The following is a 14,312-nucleotide window of genomic DNA, read 5'->3' as shown; positions in this document are numbered from 1 at the left end:
AATCCCGACCCATGTCTGGATGAAAAAGCCAGGGCCTGGTTGGACAGACCATTTAAGACACATGAAATAGCTGAGGCCATCAGCCAGATGAAAAGTGGGGAAAAAAGAAGGGCCAAACGGTTTCCCAGCTGAGTTTTTTTAATTTAAAAGTAGCAAACAAACTGAGGGAGGCACTAACGCTAAAGTACCAGAAAGGCCACGATGCAGGATACCTGCTAAGCGATCTCCACCAAGCAATCATAGTACTGATACATAAGAAGAAGAAACCTGCAGAGGAGTGTGCATCATATAGGCCCATCTCCATACTCAATGCTGAGGTTAAAATTCTAGCAAAAGTGCTGACAAATCTCTTGTATTAGGTTATTGATAAACTGATCAGGCCTGATCAATCAGGCTTTATGCCTCACAAGTCGACCTGTCACAATTTGCGCCGCCTCTAAGGAGTCCTAGGCAACAGAGACAGGATGAAAGAACCAGTAGTGCTCATCTCTTTGGACCCTGCAAGGGCATTTGACTCACTAGAATGGCCATATTTGATGGCAATACTTCAGAAGATGAAATTTGGAAGCAATTTTAGGACCTGGATACAACAGCTCCATAATTGCCCCATGGCATGGGTGCACATCAATGGCACAGTCTCAGAAGAATTTGAGTTGGGACGAGGAATGAGGCAGGAATGTCCCCTCTCCCCTTCCTATTTGAATAAGCAGTGGAACAGTTAGCGGAGTGGATGAGGAGAGACACTCTGTGTGGGGCCTGAGATGGGATCAGGGCTGGGAGGGCAGAATCTCCCGCTATACATATGATAGGCTGCTGAACTTTTCTGATCCGGAGAACTCTATTCCACGAATACTGGACACACCACATTTGCAAAATTTGTCAGAGTGCAGATTAACTGGCACAAATCAGTGGCATACTCTCCAACAAGTTGGAGGCCCCCGTGGGCCTGGGAGTGCCCCCATGGAATTGACAATGCATGGGTTCAAATACTTGAGAATATACACTCCCCTGCCCAAAACAAATCCCAGAGGACCTCAATCTAGAGTCGATCAAGGTCTTCTTGAAGTACCTCGACAAATCTTTTGGGAACTCTCTCGATGCATCTCAATGCCCAATTACAGAAAAAAAGAATCTAAGATGGTGAACGAGCACATTGGCATTATGGGCTTATAGTCCGCATTATACCAAGGTAAGGCTCCGCATATGTTGACGCACACTGACAACAAAAATAGGTTTTGAAGAAAAACACTTCTGGACCTAACCACTAGAAGGCAGTATTGTGCAGAACATGTGACTCTAGAAGAGATTCCGTGCCGCAAAAAACAGAACATAATCTAAGCACGTAAAATGTAGCTACCACCCTCCCATCTAATACAGCATTGTGGCCCACTGTTGTGGGCTATATCAATTGATAGAATGAACTTGTATAACTCAAGGAAAAAGGGTTATAATGTTTCAGCGAAATTTCATACAGAGAGAACGGAATGTTTTCCGTTAAAAGGGAGGAACTGAAAAAAAACAAGCATTTGCAATGCAATAGGTCTCGCATTTGCGTGAGTTTGAGCTATTGGCATTGTAAATGACAATGTCTTTTATTTTTGTGTTTAGAAAAGCTGCAAGTGGTACATAATCACACACTTTGTACTTTTAGTGCTTGCTTACGAGGAGCAAGGCTGGCAGTAAAAGAGACTTAGTTACTGCCAGAGTTGCTTCTCGTTAGCAACGAGTGCAAGTACAAAGTGTGTGTTCATGCACCGCTTGCGGGTTTTTAAAATACATAAATAAAAAGCATTGGTATTTACAATGCCAATAGCTCCAACGCGAGACCTAATGCATTGCAAATGCTTGTTTTCATTGCTGACAGAAGGCAACACAGGGGGACAAGTGGGGGAAAGAAAAAAACGCTGGTCCTTCCAGCAATGGTGGCATCACAGTGGTGCTTCTTTTTTTTTTAAATATATGGCAGGGGTAGCAAGCAACAAGGTATTTGTAGCACTTGCAACAGGGCAGTACCAGATCTTGTCAGCAAGACTGCAGCACTTTCTACAGGGCAGCGCCAGTACTTTTCTGCACGAGTGGTGCACTTTCAGTAACCCAGAATTGTCACTTCGTCACTTTGGGACACTTTCAACAGGACAACAGCAGCACTTGCTTTTTGCATGAGTAGCACTCTTCACAGAGCAGCGCCAGCACTTCTCTGCGAAGCAGTCACTACTCTTTTCAAGGGCCACTGGGGTCCTGCTCAGAGTTATCCGGTTCCTAAAGAGTCACGAAAAAAGCCAGAGTCCTTGAGTCAAAATGTTTTCTTGGTCCAATGCGACTCAGCAGTCGCTGTATTTTGCAGTATTCGTTCCCATTCCGACAACCAAAACACTGTTTTTCGCAATTTTTGCCAAGTGCCTAATTCCAGAGGAAAATATATATATATATATATATATATATATATATATATATATATATATATATATATATTACCTACTGGCGGTCGCCAGTAGGTAGTTATAGTTAGGACCACGTTTCCATAGGAAATCCGCAACATTCTATTTTGAATAACTTTGGCGCCGGTCGACGAATCCTCGCGAATTTTTCAAAATAGGTGGGGCGCTACGCTACGCTCCTACCCTGAAAGTCTCGGGGGGATCCGTCAAGCGGGGGCTGAGATAAAAGGGGGGTCCCAAAACGCGTTTTCCCCATGCATTTTTCCATAGGACCTTTAGAACGAGCTACAGCCCGAACGGCTGAACAGAATTACTCGAAATTTGGCAGAGAGGTAGTCCCTAGGTCAAGGAAGTGCCTTTTGTAGGTTTGGTGTAAATCTGTTCAGTAGATTCTGAGAAAATAGCCTTTAAATCAATATATATATCTGAGCCCGCTTACGGTACGCTTACCGTACGCTTACCGTAAGCGTACGGTGGCGTGCGCGAGCGCGATTCTGATTGGCTCTTAGATCTTAGTAAACATTCGAATCGGCCGAAACCAGGAAGCGGCGGCCGCCATTTTGTGTATTTCACTCAGAAAAAAAAGAGTGAAAACAAGAAAAGGGGGCAATGAGGAGAGTTACAGACCCCCTTACATTTGTGAGGGGGTCAAAGAAGGACTGTAAAGTACAAAGAAAACATTTATTGATTTAAAAAAAAATCACGGGGTACGCGTACGGTAAGACAGAAAACCAAGCCACAGTGGTAAGGACAAATTGCGCAGAGAAATGAATATTCGTTCTAAATGTAAAAATGAACCCTTGCTACTAGGTTAACAATACGACAACCACAAATGTCGTAATCTCGGTAAACTGAGTCTACCCTGAGCATCAACAATTTTGAAACCGAGCAATAGGGTTCCAAAGTAAAGTCCAAGTAATGATGATAGTGCACAACAAAAAAATATTTCCCAGATTATTTCCAGTTGTACAAGTCTTGTCTTTTATTCGTTGATAGAACTTCTTCGATGTGAGCCCCCTGTCAGCCAACACGTGTTTCGTCCTGACTATATCACGTCATGGACTTCATCAGGGCTGCAGGCAAACAAAAGTATATAATAACCAAACTACATAAGCATTATCAATGAGCAAAGTTCATACATCTGATTAACATGGTGAACTGAAATTTTAAAAAAATTCAATTTATGGTGCCGGATAACCTAATAGGTTTAAGTGGTGATCGGAGCCAGAAATATAATGTGATGTATCCACCGAAAAGTAGAAAATATTCCGTGAAAATAGGAAAGGAAGTGAAACACCTGAAGGGGTGTAGTTTGTAAGAAAAGAACCTGAAGATAAACCAATCACAGTGAAAAAAGAAATAAACAAGGCTATATAAGCCATGAAGACGAAGCCGCTATCATAACTACTGATCTCCTAGGTAACGGCAAAACCCATAAGTTTATAGTGAACACCAAGTGTATTCTCTCTGTTTAAGACAGTACCGCTGTGATAAGACGTAAACGGAGTATAAACTCACCTAAATAAGATATGATCAAGGGCTTTAACTATTAGGTCCAAAACCTAATGTTGTATTCCACGAACTAAAATTAGTAAACAAAGATAAAAGAAAGATGTCGTCTTGAATTATTATGATCCAATTGAATATCCTTGTTAGGTACTAGATTAAATATATAATAAAGGCGTACCGGTAATTTCCAGGAGGTAGACTTAACTCGAATTCTTCACGTTTTTCTGATATATAGTATTTCGGACTATTAATGGATCATTGTACCTTAAGGTAAAGAAAAATACCAGGCGATAGTATATTTGTCTGCTAAGCATTAAACCTTAAAATTAAAATGACTGTCGTCAAAAGGTAAATAAATTTACAATAATCTCGACAACAAACAGCCAAGAGAGAGCCTAATATCAGTATGGTGTTTGGTATCTTGTCACCTAAACACAAAATAAATAACTTAGCCCTTTTGAGCTACTACGCCTAGTCCAATTAGACTTGTTACTTCAAGCGAAAATCGAACCATATATAATAGGTTCTAGTATGTGCAGCGCTTATCTATAAATATTTAGACCGGTCCTATATCTTCCCATTGACCGATCTATAAACCACAAACTCGAATTGAAGTAACTATCGTCATTTGTCAATAATTAAAGTAAATCCAGTCAGCAAACTGCCAAGAGAGAACCTGATGTCAATGTAGTATTTTAACCCTATTCGGTATCCTATCATTTTAGCGCAAAGCAAGTAATGAGCCCCGTTAGATGCCTATTTCATGTCCAACTACATTTATCACTGCTAGCTATCAATATGTCATATATTATCTAATATGATGTAACCAGCGCTTACCTGAAAGTATTCAAACCGGCCTTGTATCACGACCGCGTATTAATATGTCGGCGTCTGCAACCGGCGCCATCTTGGAATGGAAATAAATAGTCCAATTGGAAAACGGACTAACACGTACTATTCTCATATCCCCGCTGGGCGCCATCTTTGAGTGGTTGATTTACAACCTGAATCTCAATACGCTGTTTTTAGCTCGGCATAAATTACTAATGTTGTATCTCCATCGAGCGCCATATCATAAGCGAATAATCTTGATAATATATAAAGACGTTAAAACCTGCTATATGAAACATTCTACCATTTATTTAATCTTATTCTTTCCTGCTCCTAGTAGTTGCTGGCTACCTGTACGTCAGTTATTATAAAATTAAAGTCATCACGTCAACACGATAGTTTCTTCGTAACGAGACCTATTAATGTGGTGTCAATGTATTTTCTCTCAGTTAGATGGCTATAAGTAGTCATCAGTCAGTAAAACTACAGAAAATCAATTCTAAGTAATTCGCTAGCTGTAATTGAAGGTGAAACAGAAAGTAAAGAAAAGTACCTATTGCCACAAGAAAACATCAAAGTAAAACCCCCACCATAACAGATTCCTTGTGTGGCAGGGTCAACAATAATAACCAATTACATAATTGATATACATATTCAAATTGAATAAAGTTTTCAAGTAAATACATTGAGAGGCTAGAAGGAGAGGTTTACAATGAAATAACAGAGAATAGTTCACAATGACTGTATCAAGTATCACAATGTTGTTGCTACTGACATTATTATTTGAGGCTAAACATGGAATGGGAGACATATGGAAGCACATTAGTTATGCGCCCAAAAAATATTGTAATTCATTTTCCATATTTATCCCCATATTCACCGCATGTAACCTCAGAATCGGTAAGCTTACGGTAAGCGTACGGTAGAAAAAAAAACAAAAAAAAATGAAAATCAGATTTAAGTGTTTAGATATTAGGGGGCTCTAAAAAGAGCCGTTGTGTTTATGAAATGATTTTTTAGTGGTACCTACAAGTAAGTACCGATGCAGAGTCTAAGGTTCAAGAGGAAGACTCTGTTCCCTTCATCATTGAAGTGCACACCATCTCCTCTATAAATGTCTTGCATGTCATAACGCAAGTTGTTGTGGTAAATGGCACCCATACCATAGTCACGGAGGAAAGCAGAAACAGATTTGTTGACGTGCTTTCTTGCTTTGTCATCGCACCGCGTGCCCACCGTGCGTGCACGGCACTAACTGCGTAAAGTGGGCGCGCGGTGCGCGAAGCGCACCGCGTGCTCACTGTGCGCGCACGGTGCGCGAAGCGCACCGTGCGCGCACGGAACGAACTGCGTTAAGTGGGCGCGCACGCCACGAATGGCGTAAAGTAACTTAGCATTTAAAAAACCGTACAAATTCACTGAAAAAACCATAGGTTTCACACACGTTATAGTTAGGAATTAGCATTTAAAAAACCTTGCAAATTCACTGAAAAAACCATAGGTTTCACACATGTTATAGTTAGCGGAAATTTTACTGATAAAAAACCAATGAAATTCCCCCGTTATAGTTAGTGCAGGCAACTATAACTCACGCGACCGCAATCTTCTGCTGATGACATATGTGTCTTTATGAAAAAAAAATATTTGTAATATATGTATAGCTAAAAATGTATGGAAGAAGACATGGGCAAATAAGTGTCTAAATACAGTATTAGCATCAGCAGAGGATTGCGGTCGCGTGAGTTATAGTTGCCTGCACTAACTATAACGGGGGAATTTCATTGGTTTTTTATCAGTAAAATTTCCGCTAACTATAACATGTGTGAAACCTATGGTTTTTTCAGTGAATTTGCAAGGTTTTTTAAATGCTAATTCCTAACTATAACGTGTGTGAAACCTATGGTTTTTTCAGTGAATATATATATATATATATATATATATATATATATATATTTTTTTTTTTTAAATGAAGTGTTCGCTTTCCGTCGAAGTGGTGTGTAATATCGTCAAATGTCTTTCTTTAGTGTTTGAATAAAAAATAAGCTTGTGTCGCAAAAACAAAGTCTGAAATGGAAAGTTAGGTAAAAACAGTGTGCATTTTTCGGGGTGTGGTGTGGTCTGGTTCCCCGGCGCTAGACCCCACCTTTGGAATGTAGGCTGGCATGATCTCACGGTGAGTGCTGAGGAAAGGTGGTGGGTGCAAGAAACGCACTGCTCCGGCTGCCTGAACTTTCCAGCCTCCGACAGAAAACACAGCAGCGTCCTTGAGCCCGGAGCTGCCTATGCGCCTCGCTCTTCACAATGACCACCTCCCTTAAACTTCACTCTCCTCCCGGGTACACCTCTGGCTGCGGGTCCTCGTGTGAGCTGAGACCACCCACTCCGGCTGCAAACTTACGGTGCTCGCCTCCCAGCTGGGCGCTTGTAGAAGAGACCAAACTAGGCGGATGACACAACACAAATAGCGCCAAATTCCAGTGTCTGCAGGGGGGCGCTACTCGGCAGGCAGGTCCTTTTAAAGAGCCATGTGGCTTGGTGCACAATGGTGGACAGAGAGAGCTGCAGATGGGAGCTGTGTCCCCGACCCTGCTGGCAGGCAGAGCACGCGCACACACACACCGGTGCAGCCCCGTTAGCACAGCAGCATGCTCGTGCAGTGGGCGGTGTGTTCGGACTGTCTGCACAAAGACAAGGACAGATGAAATAAAATAAAAGCGACGGGGGAGAGCGCTGCAGGCAGGGAAAACACATATTTGCAATGCAAAACCTATGCAGCTATTATCCCGGCTGCTTCACAAGAGAAAGCGTGCATGGCGTGCTAAATGTAGGCCGAGCACGTTGTGCCTACAGCAACTCAATAAAGAAGAAAAACAAGTTTTTTCTGTCCGCAATGCATCAATGCAACATATCTATTTATATGAAAAGATGATGCTATTGAGAAGCCGTTTACTAGTCATTACTCTGTACCCCATTGTCTCACCTGTACCCGCTGGTCCGCTTCAAGTTAAAATGCAACCAGAAGGGAAAGAGGCCAGTGATGCTCGTACTGTGTACAATACAACATTATCTCCCACAGTGCTGGGGCAGCTGGTAACCACCACCTCTTCTGTTGTTTTGCTCAGGGTTATCCCTGCTGGCTTTCCTTATTTCTTTATTTCTGCGCCTTAGCAGCATTATGGCCTAGGTCAGCCATCTGAGTGCTTGGCGCCTCCGCCATGCTTCCTGCGTACAGCATTTCCAAACTGAAGTGGTCAAGAACTAAAGAAAGACGAATTGAAAGAGCGGAAGGACACCCGAATGGTCGTGTACACAGTCCTGGGCTCTGTTTCAGGAATTAGAAATTGAGAGAACGGTAGAGAAAAGGGCGGAGTCCGCAGCAGCAGCAGGTGCCTCTCCTGCGCGTGACATTGTCTGATTTCCCTGCTATCATTATTGAATTTTAAATTGAAGGCCTTTAACATGGATCTCCATAGGGGGATTTAGCTACAAAACAAACATGATCAACTTTCGTTGAGAGCTGCAACTCCTCTAAATCAAGCAACTGTCTTTGCCCGTTTTATTTATTTGTTTCTTTTTCACTGAATAAAGTCCCTTTGTAGTGGCGGTTGGGAGCTGAGCTGCTATTTAAGCCCAAGCATGTGGTGTGTTTTCAATAAAAGGCACAGCGCCGGGTTCAACTTGGAATGTAACAAGCAAGCTCCAAGTCGCACCTCTCCCCCAGTAGGAGTTCAGCTGGAAGGTGCTCCCTCTCCACAACAGCTATTAAATCGCTACTAGGATGACCAAGAAACCTTTCTCCAAGACAAAAGCACGAAACATAGCAGAAGTTGCAGGCTCTACCTACTTCGATCAACATGAACCCACGCACAGCTGAAATTCGACAGGTCGGCCTCACTCCAAGGGCTTTACTGGACACACACCTGAAAACACCCGTGCTCAGCCCCCACCCAAACTACTCCCTGGGGCCCCCACAGAAAGTCCACCGCCCCGTCAGCGCTCTAGGTGAGCTCTGGTGTTGCTCCACCTCCCCCACCCCCTTCCATGGAGTTCACAGCGCTAGCTGGGGGCTCTCCGACCGCATAGTATGGGGCGCGCAAGATCTCTTGCCTGTAGCGGAGGGGGGCTGTGTCCGTGCCGACCCTCCAAGCAGCGCGAACAGCAGCAGCCACAGTCCGGCTGGGGCATCCATGACTCGGCCAGCAACTTTCATCAAGTGCCGCCACAACCCTCCCAAAGTGGCGCTCAGCCCGCACCAAGGGCGTTACCTGGAGAGATGAAGCTCTTCACCAGTGCGCAGCTCCTCCGGGCACAGGGGCACTTAGCTCACATTGGCGCTGCATGGGTGAGAATCAAGGCAGCTCCTCCCATCTCGAGCGCGGCTCTTCCTTCAGCTGCAGGCAGCAGCGGTTCGTGGGTGCGAGGTTGGGTTGCCTGGCGACGCCTCGCACTTCCTGGGCTTCAGCGTGATTCCTCTTCCTGACTAGCCCCTCGTTGCCGGGCAACACCCCCGCACTTGCACCAATCCCAGGACGGCCAATTGCTGACATCAGCGGTGCAGCACACAGAGGTCCCGAGGCTACTGGCTTGGCGGTGCCGATTCCTGCAGTGACTGGAGAGAGTGAACATCGACACGCCCTTGGGACAGCGAGTCAACAGCGTATCTTGCTCACGCTGCCTGCACGCGCCAGTAGGCTCTCTGATTGGTTGACAAGAGATCAAAGACTCGGACTGTGTTTGCACAAAGAAAAAGAAAAAGGCTCGCCATCTGTTTTCATTCAGCCGCTTGTATTTGCATCTGGGCTGAGTGAAAACAGATGCGCTTGTCTCGATGGGCGGGCTGCAAAAACTGCAAGGGCGGTAACGAAAATGACGCACAGCAAATCGAAAGCGCAAAAAAAAAAAATAATCACAACGGTCGAGACACAGGGGCGTGGATTTAAGTTCCCCTTCTTAGAGTGTTTACTATAGCCCTCGCAGGGCGAGAAGCGCATGCGCGCTCCAACGCCAGGCGAGACCTAAACACTGAAATGTTAGAACAGAAGGCATGTGCCAGAAATTCTGGGCTTTTTGTCATTCCATATTGTCTTCAATGGAGCCCTCAAAATTCCAATGCTCCAATTCTACTTATCAACACAAATTATGCCTGAAGATAGTACACAGTGAATAGACAGATCAAATAGGCTGATGCATCAAAAATGAATGCAATTTTTTTTTAAATGACTGCATTCTAATTGAAAACCTAGCATGTTGTCAATTTGTACGATTGTGAGGTGGAATACAGTTTCACACAGATTTTGAGACCATACATACACAAGCAGCATTTTTGGCACACTTGGACACATATTTAAGGAAATTGACATTTCCGAAGTGTTGGCACATTACAGACCAACAAGGTTAGTTTAAAGGATGTTCAGTATGGTGACTACTTCATACACAAAAATTGTCTCTATGGTTACTATATTTTCTCTAACTTCTTTGGGCATCCTGTTTTTCTGTGTACTATTCTTAGGCTTCCATGTTAGTGCATCACTTATTAAATCTGGGCACAGTTTGACTCCCACACAGTCTAGCTATGTACCTCCTCGAAACAACCAATCATATATCAACAGGAGCTTCACATATCAGATTAGAACCCGATCTCTCAAATCCCCAGCAGTGCCACCATGGGCTCAAATGTATGGCATAGCAGTATCCATTGTCTATGTACCTCCTCGAAACAACCAATCATATATCAACAGGAGCTTCACATATCAGATTAGAACCCGATCTCTCAAATCCCCAGCAGTGCCACCATGGGCTCAAATGTATGGCATAGCAGTATCCATTGTCGAAACTGCCACAGCAGAAATCCTAGATATTAGTACATGTCACATAATGTGTATTAAAGTTCCTACCTGGCCACATTCTCTCATATGTAGCTCTTTTCCAGCTCCTCTACACTTCAGGAGTTGTAGCGGGCAAAGTATGCTGTATGAAAGTTTTTATACTGGACTAGTCTAATTTGTCAGGTATAGTAGTGCTTCCTCCCTATCCTCGCCATCAATCAAACCCTTATCTGCAAACCATTTGAACCTTAATTAAGCCAGTAAACGTGGTACATTATTTATTAGTGCTTTATATATTTGTGAGACAGCTTTAGTCTACAATTGTTGAATTAATACTCTATATTTCATGGGTTGCGCTATCTTGTATGCCTTCTTTCAAATCAGCTCACCATCTAAGAGCATGCCTAATTGCATGAATGAAATATTTCTGTTTGACACTAAGCCGTTTCCTCATCAGGAAGTGGCAGAGCAGGCAGCATGCTACTTCGGCCACTACTCTGCGGCTCAGCCCCACTGCCCTAGGTACACTTGACAGGGGGCTATTTTAACACTAATCCGTGACGGTAAATTCCTAGATGGAGTTAGAGGGAGATCCTTTAGAGGCACTATATCTTTTCAGATATGATTGATGACCACATATAGACAGGTGGTCTGTATCTGTAAATATCAACCTACTGCCGGGCTTTTAACCCTATTTATTATACAGATTTATTATGACCGCTCACTCCTATCATGTGCCCAGGTACTCCATATTTTTCTCACTATATGATTTATTTAAATACCCCTGTCAGCACATAGAATCAGGCCGCACACCATAAACATTTCAAAATCTGCATAAAATGTATACACTTATTGCACAAAGAGGATATTATTATTCACAAGGGCATGATGCACATTTTTCATAAAGTGGGGAAAGATGACTAATGTAACTTCAGTAAAATCTTTGGACCAGGAAGACGTTGGTCTGGGACACCGAACCTTCTCCACCACTGCTTTATTTACTACATAATCTATAAACTGCTAATTTAGTTGGAGAAGGCAAACACAGATGCTTCTTCTGAAGTTTAAGTCTTATTTCTAAACCATCACTCACAGATACACGTACACAACGTCACCTAACCACACAGTCCTATGGAAACGATCCTCTGGACACAAGACCCAGCCTCCTAAATCTAACCGGTCCAACAAGCTTTGACCTTTAATGCACTGACCTACATTGCCTCTATATGTATTATTCAGTATCATTTTTACAGGCCAGTGAAGACAGTAAGAAAGACAAAGCTTTTGCAAGTCTGCAAAGAAGCTGCACAAACGCAGCCTCGAACTGCTGTAAATAGTCCTTTTGCTAGCAGTATCTTCACTGTAATACATGGATTTAATCACGGCCTCTCGTTGACATAGTCACACAATTAACGGCATAATTAAAACCGGCTGTATGGAGTGAATTTACTCTAAAGTTCCATCTCTGAATAATTAAAACACCCAACTATTTGGCAAGATCTCTGCAAAACATATTTTGTTTTTTCAACGAGCAATTAAAGCCATGATGTTGTTTATTTGTTTCTTTATACTTTTTGTAAGGCACACAAACCACTAAGAGAGTGGAGTGCTGGGTGAGGGGGGGCAGAAAGGCAGGGAAATGAACATCGCCCCAAAGGTGATGTCACAAATCAGATGCGAGGCCAACATGCTAAGTCATAAATGTCTCCGTGGTGGAAAAAGCAATGCTATGGAAAAACTAATTGGGCGTATGACTGCCAAGTAGCAGAATATAGAAAATAAAAAACCCAGGCAGAGACATAGAAGGAATGGAAAAAGCGTGTTTGTAGGCCTGGTCTTAATACTTTTTCAATTCTTAATGGCTAAGAACTTTTTGCTCCAAAGGGAGGCTCTGTGTCTGTGGTTTCTCTCATTGGAGGGAACACAATGGTTTTAAATGTCAGAAGTTTGTGTTTGTATTTATTTTGTTTAAACATCCACTCCAACAAAGCCCATCATTTAATCACGTCAATAACGTTGCGAAACCAGTCATCAACAATTACCCACTACGCACATACTCCTCTAGAACACGTAGTACGTCACACCCACATCCTAATACATTACCTGCAACCTCGAAACTAAAATGAGCACATAAATATAAATTAGAGCACTTTACGCAAATAGTACCACAAACCTCAAAGAATACAAGAACACTATTTAACATCACAGACAACGCTGTTGGCCTACTTCCAAAACTTAAGCATCGCACTTGAACCTAACTTGCAACGTCTTGCACATACAATCAACAGCCTATTCCTTTCTCCACACTTTCTCATCAACAAATTATCCTTATCAGCTAATGTTTAGCCACATATTTCCCATCAAACACCACCACCATTAAGAACACCCAGACTAAATAAGTGATTGCTCCACTACCCTCCCCCAGTATCCATCAAAGCATTTAACCATACTGAGCACCATCAGACCCTTTCAATCCTTAGGCCATCAAACTTCTTGCAACCACATAGAGTTCTCCTATCTGCCTGACCGCCTTTCAACTAACTGCTGTGATTGTACCTCTTTCAAAGAAACCTACAGTCAGCCTGCAGCGCCCCTTCACCACTAAGACATGTGATTGATTTACAGAGAATCAATACTTTTTACACCTACCATATTTTTACATCATTGCCCGCCGCAATCAACTCCTCCATCCTCTAGAACCTATTTGCATACTTTGACATTCTTCACAACTCTGCCCTACTCTCACTGTGCATTCCCTTTCTAGCACATAATTGGCTTACCTCTTGGACTGTTCATCCTTATTCGCCCGAGACTCAAAATGATCAACATCCACCACACTACCACTGGGCGTCCCACAATTCTTTGGTCCACGCCTTCTCCTTTACTAAATTTTCACCTCTTCTCTTAGTGATATCTCCTCATTTGCTTTTCCGTACCACCTTTTTGAGTTGACACCCACATTTACCTCATCTTTCCTACTTTTCCATTCCACTGACGCGTTACAGACTCTCACTTTTTTTTTTAAACACCATCCACTTTCCCCAAACTTGCTGAAATTTGCATTCTCAGCCAGAAACACTGAGACTCTATACAACTCACCCACGTAAATGGACACATTTATCTTGAGCACAGCCACCAGACAATTCCAACTACTGAATATATACCCTTCAATACTGTTTAAAAACACTAAGCAAGAATTTAGTTTTCAGCAGACTAGACTACTGAGCCCCCATTCCAAACACTACTTTGCACACATATAAAAAGTCATAACTTTTAAACCCTGGACCATTTGCCTAAGCATACTGACAACATATCACCAGAGCTTGCTGTCTGCCAGCAAAAGCAACGCTTTATACAAGATACGGACTCGTTTTGAAAGCAGTAAATGAGCTAATTCCAGATTAGCTCTTTTTAGGTCTCGCCTAGCGTTGGAGCACGCATGCACTCCTCGCTCTGCAAAGCGTCTTGTAATATTTAAAATTTCTGAAGGGGACTTGAAGCGCCACCCATCATTTTGATTGACTGGCGTAATCATTTATGCTAAACTCTGGCCTCCGATTGAAAATGAGGCTTCTTGGTTAACGCCCGGTCTCCTTTTGGCCCCGCCCATCAGGACTGGATTGTTTCCTTGCGGCGTTATACGGTCTCCTTGAATTATTCAGTGGGCACTGTTTTTCTCAGTCAGGCAATGGCGACAGCTTGTTATTAG

The 14,312-nt window shown here is 43.0% G+C and overlaps 1 protein-coding gene across 9 annotated transcripts in view; it reads right to left on the bottom strand.

The window, feature by feature from the left end:
- APBB2 (amyloid beta precursor protein binding family B member 2) overlaps positions 1-14,312 on the bottom strand; it is a 1,135,523-nt gene that overhangs the window by 252,412 nt on the left and 868,799 nt on the right. The window lies entirely within an intron of this gene.

The sequence above is a fragment of the Triturus cristatus genome, chromosome 2_2 (assembly GCF_964204655.1).
Source record: "Triturus cristatus chromosome 2_2, aTriCri1.1, whole genome shotgun sequence".
Lineage (NCBI taxonomy): Eukaryota > Metazoa > Chordata > Amphibia > Caudata > Salamandridae > Triturus > Triturus cristatus.
Note: the sequence above shows the minus strand (reverse complement) of the source record. Positions and strands in the feature narration are given on the sequence as shown.